Source organism: Durio zibethinus, chromosome 5 (assembly GCF_047325235.1).
Source record: "Durio zibethinus cultivar Kanyao isolate XHJ-2024 chromosome 5, ASM4732523v1, whole genome shotgun sequence".
Taxonomy (NCBI): domain Eukaryota; kingdom Viridiplantae; phylum Streptophyta; class Magnoliopsida; order Malvales; family Malvaceae; genus Durio; species Durio zibethinus.
Window position 1 is genome coordinate 8,590,584 of NC_143166.1, and position 15,235 is coordinate 8,605,818.

Below are 15,235 nucleotides of genomic sequence, written 5' to 3' on the forward strand. Positions count from 1 at the left end.
ATGCTATTAGATACTCAAGCTGTAAAGACAGTTCTTTTGGAAATTCCTTCACTTTGTCGACAGACATCCGGTGATGCTAGCTATTCAAAATTTGTAAGTCGAGACATGAGCAAAGCTGAAGCACTTTTGAAGATTATACTATCTCCTGTATTCTGTTGCGAATACATTCCGCGCATTGCTACCTGAGGGAAGACCAATAGAATTCCATTGTATTCTAGAACTTAAGGACCTCAAGAAATCTAACTAATAAAGTACATTGTATGACTTCACCAAAGGTGCACCAACAATCTCACAACCTTCGAGTTTGGCACCAGTTGGCCAAACAATACCTCTTGCCTCTCCTGCCACTACAGTTCAATCGTTTTCAAATCCTACTTCAGTTGGATTTATAGCTTCTAGAGAGGATGTGTTAACAAAAGCAGCTGCTCATGGACGTGGTGCTGCTACAACGGGGTTCAAGAGGTTCCTTGCTTTAACCGAAGCAGCTAAGGACCGTAAGGATGGACCTTTCAGAAAGCTTTTCAATGCATAAGAACTAAAGATAATTTGCAAATATGACTACTTATCAGATTGCTCTGTTTCTTGGTTCCAAAACAGAAGTTTTTGGTTGCCATGAAAAATGAAAACATCTTGGATTATAATGGTTAATTATTTCAATAGTTGTAAATTAATCAATAACCAGGAAAAGTTAATGAATTTTGTTGTTCCAGTTAGGAAGTCGGCATGCGCCAAAGATTTGCAAAAAAGTTTTGTCTCAAAGTAATTGGTGCCAAATATTTTAGCTGAAAATAAGTGAAAAGGGTAAAAATAAACTTGAGCTTCCTTTCTTAAAAGTTTATGCAAGTTTTTAGTCGACAATCAATAAGGAACAGAGGAATATTAATTATATATAATATTATACTATAAAATAAATAAAAATCTATAAAGTATACCATATAAATATTTATGGGGATAATCCATATTTTTAACACGTAAAAAATTATTTACAAATTTTACTTACGTGGATATCTACTTTTAAATTATTATTAACAAAATCTAATTTAGATATATTATCTTTTTAAATTTTAAATATATTTTCAAATAATCTAGACAATATCTTTTTAAATTAAAAAATCTCATAGTGATATTTTATCATTTAAAATGACTTTTCTAATAATCTAAATATATATCTTTTTAAATCTAAAAATCCTAAATGTAGTGATATATCTTTTTAAATCTACAATATAGGTGTGTAAAATCAAGAGCATATCTTTTTATAAAGAAAATTTTATCTCAAATAGGATAATATTTATTATATATTATTCAAATTCAAATATCAAAATTGAATTCATACAAATAGATTAAATTGTAATAAAATTTTAAATTTTAACAAATTCATTTTACCTATTTAGAGATTTTTTTTAAAATTTAAATTTCTCAAAAAATATATTTACCTTCATAAATTTCTTTATGATCCTTTACTTTTATTTTTTTTAATTCAAAAACATAGATATCACTTATTATGTTGTATTTAAATTCAAAAGATATTTATCAATTTAAAAGTTATCTAGATATCTTAATTATCAGCCAGCATCTATAAATGGTTTGAGGTGCACAGTTTTTTTTTTCAATTCAATTTGCAACTTTTCATGAATTTGTCTTTGGACAAAAATATACAATTCTTTCTTTTCTTTCGACACACATTTTTTTAATTTTTTTTCTTTTCATTTTTTTTTTTCAAAAATTGTTTAAAGATCACAAGTGAAAAATATGTAAATACTACTCTTATGATTTAATTCATTATTCAACTATGTGTATTTATTTTTTTTTTTAAAAAAATAGCACTATTCTATTTTTCATTTTTTTTAGTATTTTGATCACAATCATAATAATAAAGGTGAGACAAACTTCTGTTATGATTCAATTAAATTTTTATTTAATTGATTTGAGATAAAAAATAAATTGACATGGTAAATATATAGATTATCCATATAATCTAATAGTCATATGATGTTAAAATTTTACATAATGTTGAAACCCATTTCTTCTCTTTTTTTTTTTTTTTCATATTTTTGTTATTATTCCTATTATATTCATATTATGTATTTAGGAAGAGAATTCATTTTTCATAGGATTCAATATTCATATAAAGTTAAAATTTTTGGTCATGTTAAAATGCATTTTTTCATTATTGTTTTCCTTTGATTCCTTTTTATAATATTTTATATCTTAGTATCTACTTCTTTTCTTTTTTAGAAACTATGTACTTATAAATTTTAAAGTTGTATTTTAATAGAATACAACAACAAATCTTAAAGTATAATTTTGAGCTGTGCTATCTCAAAATTGATTACAAAGATTATTTCGACTATGATTGTTTTATTCCAAACATTAATTTAAAAAGTTAGAGATATCTCTTTTTAAATTTAAAAATCTCAATATAATTTTTTTAAATTTAAGAACGAAATATCACTTATTATATGATCATTGTTAAATTTAAAATATATTTGATAATATTTCAAAAAGAAAAAAAAAAGACTTAGATTACATCGACATCTTATTTTTATTATATTTTAAATATATTTTCAGCATATAAAATAAATAATATTAATTTATATATTTACACATATTTAAATAAATAAAGCTAATTCATATATTGCACGATTCATAAAATTAGTTGTGTATATAATCTCATACATAAAAAATACCTTTGTTAATAATAAAAATATATAATATAATATATATCTTATAATCAATTGATTGATCTTAAAGTATATTACAAACAATTTTTTCTTAATTCTTGCTAAGTTAGCTTAGCTAGTATATTGGCCCCTCATGACTTTTAATCTCTGCCTCCTCCCAGCAAATTTGAACATTTGACTATTCTGTATGTAAAGTATATGTTTGTCATTAACTTTATATATTTTATATTTGAAATTTGTGAAAAAAAAATTTCAAAATACCCCGTAAAGAGTAAATAACTCCTCATGTGTCAAGAAAAGAAAGCCTATAACTTTTCTTATATATTTTTTATTATTTATAAATTTATATTTTAAATATTTGAAAAATAAAAATTGAAAAAATGTCATATTGCGTGTAATTTACTCACCACTTTTTTTTTTATATAAATTTAATATACAATTAATATTTTAATAAATCAACTATTGGATTTAATAATATAATTGTATGAATTGAGCATATAATATTTCAAATCCATCTCATATCTTTATCATTATCTTATATCGAGGATATTGTTTTTCAATATGTATTTAATGTGAAAATTTTTAAATCAAACAAATAATCAATTAGGTATTTTTAATTAACTTCAAATTTGACATCCATGATTTTCATAAAATATAACTGTCAGATTGAAAATTATATATTCTATAAAAATTATAAAATGATGTAAAACTAAATTGCTTTAATACATAAGTGAATCTCATATACATAGCGAAGGATCTACTTAAACAAGTGTATTTTTTATGAATTTTCAAATCAAAATATAAAATATTAAATTTAAAAATTCACAAAAAAAAAGTTATATTAATATAAGTGAAAAATATGTCACTTATAATTTTTTTATTATAATTTATAATTTCTCAATTATAATAAAAAAAATATAAAAATTCATCACGTATAAATATAAAATTTATATAAAAATAAATTATAATTAATTAATTAATTATATTATAATCATGATAGATAAAATGCTGCATCGTATATCCTCATCGCCATATAATATATATATATATATATATAATTAAAAATGAAAAGATGATGTTGATGCTCAAGAGTTTAAGCCACCAACTATGATTGATGATGCTGGAAGTCGGCAATGGGATTGTAGCTCTGAGATTCCTTCTGCAAAAGCTTTTTTTTTTTTTTTTTAATTTGGGAAAGAGAAATCTGAATTTTTGCTTTTTAAATACCGGAATACGTGCACTGAATTTGCGATTGCATTGGTAGAACCTTCCTCGTGCATGGCTTAAGGTGTATTTTTAAAACTTATCTTATTTTTTATAATTATTGTATTATAATTAATTAATTAATTATAATTTAAAATTATATAAAATTTTATATAAAATTTATATTTATAAGTAATAATTTCTTATATATTTTTTATTATAATTAAATAATTATAAAATTATAATAAAAAAATTATAAATGAAATGCTTCGTTATTTAGGTACATCGTTTTTATGAATCAGCTGTGCCATCAACGTCTTGTTCGGCTGGCAACCCAGTTGAAGAGAAAATGACAGCTGCAACGGTACGCAGGCAGTGATTCGTAATTATCAATTATATTATATGTTGGCAGGGACAACTAAATGGTGTGTAATATAATTATTTATGCAATTTTTGTACGGTATGTCATATAATAATTTATTAATAGCTAGTTTCTATCAAATGCTAAATTAATTACAATTTTTAAGATAAATAATAAAAATATACTTTCTAATTAAAGTCAAAATAAAATTATTTTTTTATATTTAAAATATAATATTTAATTATCTTATAATTTAAAAATAAAAATATCTTTTTATATTTAAAATATAATATTTAATTATTTTATAATTTATTTTATTTTTTTATTTAAAATTTTTTTATTTAAATTCATAATCTCTTTCCAAAAATTTATTTATTTTCTCTCAAATCAAATTAATTCTTTCTTTAAATTCATATCAATCCACAAATAATAACTTTTAAACCACCAAAAAAAAATTCATTTCCTTCCTTTTAAACTTCCAAACCTAAAATAAAAAAATTAACAACTCAAAAACTAATGATGATCTACTGCTCGTTTTCTGTTGTCCACCGACTACGCGCTATTTAGTAGTTTTCAAAAATATTAAGCAAATCCTTCTTCTCTCTACCTCTTCTTCTTCTTTTAGAATTTCTTAAATCTCCAGCACAAACCTATATCAAAGCACTAAATAAAAATTATTATCACTATCTAAACTTCTCAACCACCTTCAAACTCTCAAAAACAATATCAAATTAGCAGGATTTAAAACCCAAAAATTAGTGACAACCCGCTACTTCCGCCCTTGTCTATTACCTTGCCGAGACCACCGGGAGACTTCTTCTTCTACTCATTTACACCAACAACGCTTCTTTTCTTAGCTTATAAGAATCAATCTCAAGAGACCAAACCCATAATCTCATAACTTTATGTATTTTGTTGTTGTAATTTTCTATTTTCTTGCCTGGGTGGTAATTTTTGGTTTCTTAAGTGAATTTCTAACTGTGGATTTTTCTCTAAAGCATCCAAATTCAGGATTTTGGTGTGTCAAAGATTTTTTTGTTGGATCTTCTTATCTATAATGAAATCTATTTTACTTCATTATGTTTTAAACTCTCAAAATCAGTGAAAATCACCATACGGTTCTTCTGTTTTGACCAGAAACCATCGTTCATACTATTTCATTAGAAAGATATTCAGTTTATAGATAGAGCTTGTGCTATATCCTCAGTTATAGTGATGGGATGAATATTCAATAATCAATTTCATCTAATAACTGCTCATAACTTTGAAAGAGACCGAAAATAATAGAAGTACACCATTAAAGAACAATGCCACTGAAAGAGAGTTTCAATATAGTGCTAGCCAAAGAGAATATGAAGTTTGCCCAGTTACCTCAGGTGAACTTAAAATTCCACTTTCACCTGACACTGATTGGCATTTACCGAATTGGTCTTGGACATTGAGCCCAACCTGCATCATTTGTTGGTGGCTTACAACTGTACCGACCAGACCACCGGCATAAATGGAGAATCCAGGTCTCACAACCCATCTTATTGATCTGTGTGAGTTGGTGAATGGTGGTGACTTTTACAGTCTGCTTTTGCTCAATGGTTATGGTCGGCCACTTCATGTCCTAGTTGTTCTATACATTTACATAAATGTAGATCAGTCTAAGTCATCCAAAGAAGTCTGTTTCATAGATCTATGATCAATGCAAGACATCAAGTGATTTAAACGGTGTCAACAATCTGATTTTGACCATCCCACTGCTTAAATGGGTTCAATGTTGATCTTGGAACGTTTCAAGTAAGAAAAGAGAGTGTTGTTTGGTTCTTGAGAAAATAGGAACACAATTCAAAGGTAAAAAAAGGGATAATATTGGTCAGATTTTTGTTTTTTTTTTTTTTTTAATTAAAAAAAAAAAAGCATTCTTTTGAAGGACTACGTTTTTTCTTTTCACATTGAAGAGGTGCACAAGGTTTGCATTTCTTTTTTTTTTTCCCTTTGGGTTTGCTTCAGAATTGCTACTTTTCCCTATAGTTTGGTTATTAAGGACGCGCAGTAAAGTGAAATCAAATTAGATTATGTTTTTGACTAAACTATTAAATTTTTAATTAATTTGTTGGTTGCATTCTTGGAATGTGATAGTGGTGTATTTTAACAACTGTATCTACATTCTTCTGACTGAAAGTTTAACATTCTTGCTGTTGTATGTCTAACATCTCTTCAGAACCTGCTATGCTTACTAAATTTTCATTTCAGGTGTTGACTTAGGGTGGATCCACAAAATATCATATAAGTTCTAGGTGGCTTCAAGGTTTCAAGTTCTTTTCTTGATTTTGGCTGTGGACTCCTTTATTTTCAAGCTTTTAACTAAAGCTTCATCTTGGCACCATGGAAAACTTTCAGGTTATTACCTCTTTGCATGGGAATTTAGAGGTATATATTACCCATTGCTTATTATGCCTTCATAAATCTTCTGACTTTTATTAATGTTACAATTAACTGTCCCTTTAATTTCTTTACGTGATTAAAAAAAATTCACACCTGGAAAGTGTTTTTGGTAAAGCGGTTTTATCCATAAAGGCTTTAGTTCTAATAATTATTAATAGTAGTTGAAATTAGATTAGTTTTCTCTGTTGTTCTATGGAATTAGATTGATAACTGAATACTGTGGTAATACAAAAGAATGAATCTTGAGGTAAAGGAGCAATCTCCATATCAAAGTTGGTGGAACTTTCTGTTGGGAAAAACAACAATACCCACACGCAGCAACCACACACAAAATAACAAGCTCAAATCAACAATAAGAAAACACAAATATATTTGGTTCAGCCCAACTCAAAATGGCCTACTCCAAATCTAATCCACTATCAAATAAATCTTTACAATTGTGAGACTTTTAGAATGAGAAAAGTCTCCTAAAACTCCTTACTCAAAACTTAACCCAAAACCCAATTACACCCTTTAATAGCCTACTCACTTAGCTATTCTCTTGGTGTCTAACTCTCTGAGGTTACTAAACTAAAACCAAAACATCTTATTTATAAGGGTAAAACCCTTTATACCTTTACTAAACTCCCGATGTGGGATACAAGACCAAATCAAACTCACTTAACTTTCAATATGGGATTCTGAGATTCAAGGCAAATCCCAATAAATCCTCCATTGACTTGAATCTCCAAACACTTCAACAGTATCTGCAAAGCTAACATGCTTACCTTTCTTATTTTCTTTCATCACAGGCATTCCAGCAACTGAGCCTCCATCAAACATGTACAAGTGATTGACCCTATTCCCTTGTAGGATCACACTATCATTCTTATACACTTTCAACCAATCATTACTACCATAAAATGTGTACCCCCGCGAAGCTAACTCACCCAAAGCAATCAAATTGTAGTGACAACTTGGTACATACCTTACATGACGAAGCATCCTAATGACACCATTGTGAGATTTAAGGCGAACACTCCCAATGCCTTGAATCTGCACCTTTTCTTTGTTAGCAACCACAATATCTCCATACTTTTCATTCTCATCCAATTCCACAAAGCAACTCCTATCATTACAAACATAAACTGTAGCAGCTGAATCTAAAACCCAACCTTTATCACTTTTCAAAATCTGGGTCTCATCCACACAAGTTGTCAAAACAACATCATCATCGTCAGACACGATAGCAGCAATATCACTCTTTTCTTCATTTGATTTCTTCTCATCATTCGCCTTTTTGAAAGCAGCCATATCCCTTCTCAGCTTCCTGCAGCGTACTTGGATATGTCCCTTCTCACCACAATAATAACATTCTACATCACTATAATCTCTGTCTCTTGACTTAGATCTCCATCTTGATCCATCAATCCTCTTTTGAGTCCTCCCTCGATCAAAACCCTCTATAGCTAGTGTACTCCCCTCAGGTGATGAGTTTTGAGCTCCCATAAACCTTTCATTCTCACGCAACAGGGCAGTCACATCATCCAACTTCAAAGTAGATCTGCCTACCAACACAGTCTGAACTAAAGGCCTATAAGACTTGGGCAAAGATGACAACAAAATTAAAGCCTTCTCTTCATCTTTTAACTCATCAACAGAAATCGCTAACAATTGAGAAACCAATTTATTAAACTCATTCAGGTGATTATGAAGACTCATACTTTCTTTCATCTTCAGAGAATACAGATCCATCTTCAAACATAATCTATTAGTCAATGACTTCGAAGCATAAATACCTTCAAGCTTATCCCACAAACTCTTCGGAGTACTCTCAGTCAACACACTGTATTTTACCTCTGGAGCTAGCGCCAATCTAATAGTACTAACAGCTTTCTTCTGAATCCTAATCCAATTAGCATCAGACATTCCCTCAGACTTACTACTCTCTAATGCTTGATCCAACCCTTGTTGTACTAACAGATCTTGAATCGTACTTTGCCATAACATAAAATTACTCTTTCCATCAAATAACGGAATCTCAAACTTAGGCATAGACATACCAGACATACCAGACATACTTTCTTCAAACATCTTCAAACACTGCTTCACGATCTCTTGGACCCACGAACCTCGAACCTCGAACCTCGCTCTGATACCACTTGTTGAGGAACACCACAGCTCTGATACCACTTGTTGGGAAAAAACAACACCCACGCGCAGCAACCACACACAAAATAATAAGCTCAAATCAAGAATAAGAAAACACAAATATATTTGGTTCAGCCCAACTCAAAATGGCCTACTCCAAATCTAATCCACTATCAAATAAATCTTTACAATTGTGAGACTTTTAGAATGAGAAAAGTCTCCTAAAACTCCTTACTCAAAACTTAACCCAAAACCCAATTACACCCTTTAATAGCCTACTCACTTAGCTATTCTCTTGGTGTCTAACTCTCTGAGGTTACTAAACTAAAACCAAAGCATCTTATTTATAAGGGTAAAACCCTTTATACCTTTACTAAACTCTCGATGTGGGATACAAGACCAAATCAAACTCACTTAACTTTCAATATGGGATTCTGAGATTCAAGGCAAATCCCAACACTTTCAGGGATAATTTAAGTGGCACCTAAGTCACTACTTTTCTATAAAAGACCACCTGAGATGCCTGATTGAGCAATTATGCAGCCAAGAGGATTGTGTTAATTTTATCTGGTGTTCCACTTAGTTCTTTTAACATTGTATAGAATTAGCCTTATTTCTAATTTTACCTTTTCAATGTTACAAGACGAATTTGAGTCTTTATGCCTTGAAACACAGGTATTCTCTTTTATAATTTCTACTGCTCTAGCTGTTTCATTTGTTGTATCCATTTTGTCCGATATTATTATTATTATTATTATTATTATATTTTCTTTCTTTTTTTTTTTTCCTTTCTTTTCTTTTTTGATCTGTTTGACAAAAATCTGAATGCATTAAATACACCCTCCTCTAAAATCCAAAATCTCAGCCAATGCCAACTGTTAGTAACTGTCTTATACTTTGCCTGACTTGGCAGGGTGGATTTCTACCACCAAAATCTCACAGATCGGCTAAAAATATAAGATTTGAATCCCAAAAAATTTGGGATTTGAATATCAAAAAGCTTTATAAATAGAGCTTATTTTCTGCAAAAGAAAAAAAAAAAGAGGGGAGCAATTAGAAAAAACTTTGCTAAAAAAATAGATTAAAAAAAAAACTTTTGAAAGCTAACATAAAACAAGCCAAACAAATACAAATACAAATACAAAAATCACAATCCCTAGTAATGGGGATTTTAGTGCCAAAAACACCAAAAAGAGATTTTTTGATCGAAACTTTGGGCCACAATTTACGTCGTTCGAGGTTGCTTCTCACAAAATGAAGGTTGGATTTGAGTTCAGGAACTCAATGGGAGTTATTTAGTGGTTTTTTGAGATTTTTCAATCACCGACAATGGCTACAGATATCCGGTAGTGGCGGCGACAACGGTTGATGGCGATAGACTGGCCCCCTATGTTCTTTCTGAGAGGAAAAATAAAGAAGAAGAGAGTTTTTTTTTTTAAAAAAAATGATGAAATAATCTGAAAAAACTCAGGCCTTTTATAAAAACTGTCAAAAGTCAAAACGACGTCATTTCAATAAGCATCAAAACGACATCATTTTGAGACCCAAGGATTTGCGCGTTAGCGTACGACCTGACCAAGGGTCTATGCATCCGACCAAGTAATCCGTTTCTCCATTTGACTTTTGATCGGTCTAATTGAATTGACCTAAACCAGACTAAACCGACATTAAACCTGACCAGATTGTCGAATTGTTCAGATCGACGTTGACTAGACTATTGACCGATTCTGTTCACGTAATTTTTTTTAATTTTTATATATTATTTTTGCTATTTTAAATTTTATTATTAATATTTATGCATATTAAAATGTTTATATTTGTTAAAATAAAATTTTGTCGAAGTAAATAGAAATAAATGATGAAATATATAATAAAAGTTTTTGATAATTTTGTTAATTTTAGAATAAACCTTATAAAATAATAAACAATGTAAGAAATAAATTTTTATTCGACGATAAGATTCAAAGGTACTTCGAATAGTGATAACTACGAAATCTCTAGATGAGAATATTTTTTTTTAAAATACTACCAGCGTATTGGAGTATTTATAAAAAGTTTTCAATACAATAAAAAATTTTTTGTTATAAGAGAGTAAATAAAAATTAACTGATTTGTAAATAATAATAATAATAATAATAATAATAATAATAATAATAATAATAATAGAAATAAGGAAAAAGAAAAAAGAGAAATTTATCTTATGACGAGATTTTAAAAGTATTCTATGTAGTGATGCTTTACAAAATCCTTGGTGAGAAAATTTTTATAAATATTACAAGTACATTAGAATATTTTAAAAAAATCTTTAATATGATAAAATTTTCTCTTTTCTTCATTAAAAAAATTTAATAATAGTTCAATAAATATAGTAAATAAAATTTCTAAATGACTAAAATAAAATGTGTGTATTAACATATTAACATTTTGCATTTCATGCATAACATAGTTTTTATGAAAAATAAATCCGAGCCTTTGAAGATGAGATTCTAAGGTATTTCGAGAAACGATACCTAAGATATTTTTAGGTGAGAAAAAGATCTTTTAATATTATTAACGTATTGGAACATTTTAAGAATTATTTCAATAAAGAGGTTCTAATTTATTTTTCTTGAATTGAAATAGAACAAAAATAATAACAAAAGCTATTAAAAAAATTTCAATAAATAAGAAAAATTAAGGAAATTATTTTTCAAACACTGAAAATAAGATTGTTTTTATCAAAATCAATGGATAACACGTAATTAATTGATACCGTTTTAAACGGGTCATATGGGAGTGCTAATCATTTTCCACATGTAATCGACTTTTGAACTTAAATTATTTCACAGACCATAAAATCATCTTTTTAATTAATTTTAAGATTTTATTAAAAGGATAATTTTTAATAGGTGGCTACTTGCACCTAGCTAAAAAAGATTGGTGGCGACTTTTTTTTTATTTTCGTTTCCAAATTCGTTGAGTGGCTCTAAAACCATTACGACAGCTTGGCGACTCCAGTAGGGATGTATTTTTTTTAAAGTCAGGTCAAAATTAACTATATGTTATCTTTAATTTTGCTTTAAATAGTCTTAATCGGTATTTATTTTTTAAGTTCGTAGATTTTGCTTCCTTCAAAAAAATAAAAAAAAATAAATCAAAAATAAAAAGAAAAATTTTACACATTTTTTTTTACTATGCCTTTTATGCTTTATTTTTTTTGTATATATTACTCTTGATAAATTATGATACATTTGCACACACAATGACATGATTCACCTCATGCATAAGCTCTATACCCAGGCTCTATCCTTTATAGGAGAGTACCATGCTCTTGTGAGGTGATAACCTCCGTAATGGTAAACAAAATACTTCCACTTAGATTAAACTTTTTTTATTTATAGCCTATAAAGGGTAAGGATTGGGATACCTTACTAGTCCAACATGGATGATAGTAAGGAACAATTTAGGAATTTTTAGGCACGTGTTAACCTAAACCAAGCATATAATAAGCCATAAAAAGCCAACCTTTGGTAAAGATTCGCCCACCATTTTGTAGAAAGTACCTAAGTTCGAAATGTGTAATAAAACAAAACAAAACAAAGCAAAACAAGACAACAAAACAAAAAGAAATCTAAAAAAAAACATTTTTTTTCAATCTCAACCACATCTTCACACAACTCAATTTTGTTTTCCTTTTGCTTTTCACATTAATCATATCATACAGTCTTACATCAAGGCATTTGCTCTAAGATATCTTTCTCTCAAGAAGTCTTCATAGATCTTGTAGTATTACAGATTTACTCATACTCTGTCAATGTCCCATATGAATCATATAATAAAGTACATGATTGGTTAAAAGAAGCCCAACAAAAAAATAGAGATTGTTTGCCTATCGATTAAGTGTTGGAGTTGTTACTCGAAAAGTATATTTGGATTTCACATATAATGATTTAGAAAACTTAACTACCATATAGGGTCAGTTAAGTGAAGAAAGGAAAGAAAGCTTTTACAAAAAGTACGGGCAAATAGCATCCTTCATTTTAGTAGTGATTGATAAATAGTTGGTTAGGGTAGTTATATAATTTTGGGATCCATCTATAGATGTTTCACTTTTAATAAAGAAGATTTGGTGCCAACTTTGAAGAGTATTCGATTTTGCTTGAGATAGAACTACATTGTCCGGATAAAGTGTTTACCGGAAAGCTGAAATCAAGTTATCGTAAAAAGTTGGCCAAGCTTATAGGGGTAAAAGTAAAAACCATAGATTCTTTCGTAAAACCTAATGGTGAACATCTCAATATCCATTGAAACTTTCTCTAAAATTTTATTTAAAGGCATCTTAATGATGATCAAAGCATGGCTGTGTTTACTTTAGCATTGTATGGCATGGTGATCTTTCCAAAGACTTTAGGTTATATCGAGATAACTGTAGTGGACTTTTTCTAGCAAATTGAAACCCAAGCAATTAATCTCGCACTAGTAGTCTTAGTCGAAACCATCATGTCATTGAATTTCTATCTACGAAATAGAAAATGATGGTTCATAAGGTGTAAACCACTATTATATGTATGGGTCAAAAGTCATTTCAAGTGTAGGAAAAATGTATTCTTAAAGCCATATCTTTGAAACAAGGCAAAAGTTGAAGAATTTTGTAAAAGTCAATGGCTAAATTAAAGACTAAGGAAGAATGAGTTGTTTTCTTATGAAGGCTTAACCGGGATGAAATAGAATGGATGGCATCATGGATGCCTTGTGTGCCAATGTTGTATTGTGAAGGAAACGAGTAATGGATACCATTTTTAAGGCTATGTATGCTCCATTGATGGTGCTTAGGTAATTTAGTGTAAAACAATTTGTTTCTGCCACTTATGGCCTAGTTTAAGTAGAATTCACATACGGGGAGTCTAACCCACCAAGAATCTCGATGCAGTTAATTCAAGCATAGAAGAAGACACGAAGGATGAGATTAGGCCTCTCCTCAACAAAGTCACTCATGATTACCAGATTTAGAAAGTGAAGTAGCTTAGAGACATAATACTCCCTCTTGATGACAGCTTACATCAATCAGCTAACCTATGATAAAAGTGTAATTATTAGAAGTTGAACTTGTCAGAAAAGAATAAGAAGTTGAAAAAAAAAAGAAAAATTTTGAGACTTCATGAAAAGATGGGACAATTGAAATATGAAGCAGAAATGTAAGGGAGCAAATTAGAGAAGGTTATAAAAGAATAAGATGTGGCCAATAATGATTTGAAGATTTGCACTAAGAACATAAGAGATTATGAGTCCAATTTAATATTGAAAAAATCATCAATTCTTACCTTATTCAGCAACGTGAAATGGATGAGCTACAAGAGAAAATAAACCAATGAAAAGAAAAAGCTCAAGAAAAGTAAAAAGAGGTCACTAAAATTTTTCAAGAATGCCAGAATTGGGAATTATTATACTTTGCAGCTTCAGTAAGATTGTTTGAATCCCAAAAAGAAAAAGAAAGGTCGAAGGCTATGCTTGTAAAAGAGAGAAGAAAGCACTTTATAGTACTAAACAAAAAAGAATCACTTTACCAGGTGATCCAAGGGTTAGAGCTACAATTGCAAGACTATAAAAATCATATTTTAGCAATAATAGATCAGTGACAAAAAAGAAAAAAAGAATGGATCTTCACATGTGATTCAAAAAAAGATGTAGCATGAGACAGAAAATAGAAAGCTTAGGGAGGCAACAGTACATAAAACACATGACCAATCAAATTTGCAAGGCAATGAAAAAAGCATGAGAAATGGTTGAAAAGGTAAAGGCATTAAGACAATCTCATAGGAGAATATGGACAGTGCCTAGTGAATTTCTTAGATGAGGCCAATGATCATTATAAGCAAGTCAAACACTTTTATAGATACAATTCTAAATGATAAATCTCATGTAACAAAAGTAGTATGAAATTAATGAAAATTTCTAGTATTGAAATTTGTCTAAGAGCGAATATCTCCCAATTGCATCCATGCATCATGTGCATCATTTTTTTTTTAAAAAAAAAGACCATAAAAAATCAAAAATAAAATTTTCAACACATGACATTCTAATTTTTAAAAATTTATAGTAATAAAGGTTCAAGAATAGCTTGCCCACCAAAAATTTTAACTCAACCTACTCGCTATTCATACAACACCAAAATACAAACAAGAATCATGAAACAAAAATAGGCTAGTCAATTTGAAAGGATAAAGAAAGCTTAAGAAAAATTAAAAAGGGATATTGATAAGATAATGGACATGCTTAAGAATCTTGATAAAGGAAATTCGACAAAGAAAATTTTAACTTTCAAGAACAATCATCAGTCATGGTGGATCCTATATACTCTCTAGGGTCTGGGCCATGATTGACTCAACTTTCTCAAGGAACCAGAGTGTAAATTTCTACTTTTGAAAGATATCCCAACCCTTATCCAAGA

General features: G+C 29.1%; 1 pseudogene; it reads left to right on the forward strand.

The window, feature by feature from the left end:
- LOC149518734 (vacuolar protein sorting-associated protein 53 A pseudogene) lies at positions 1-532 on the forward strand (annotated as a pseudogene).
- The last annotated feature ends 14,703 nt before the right edge of the window (positions 533-15,235 follow it).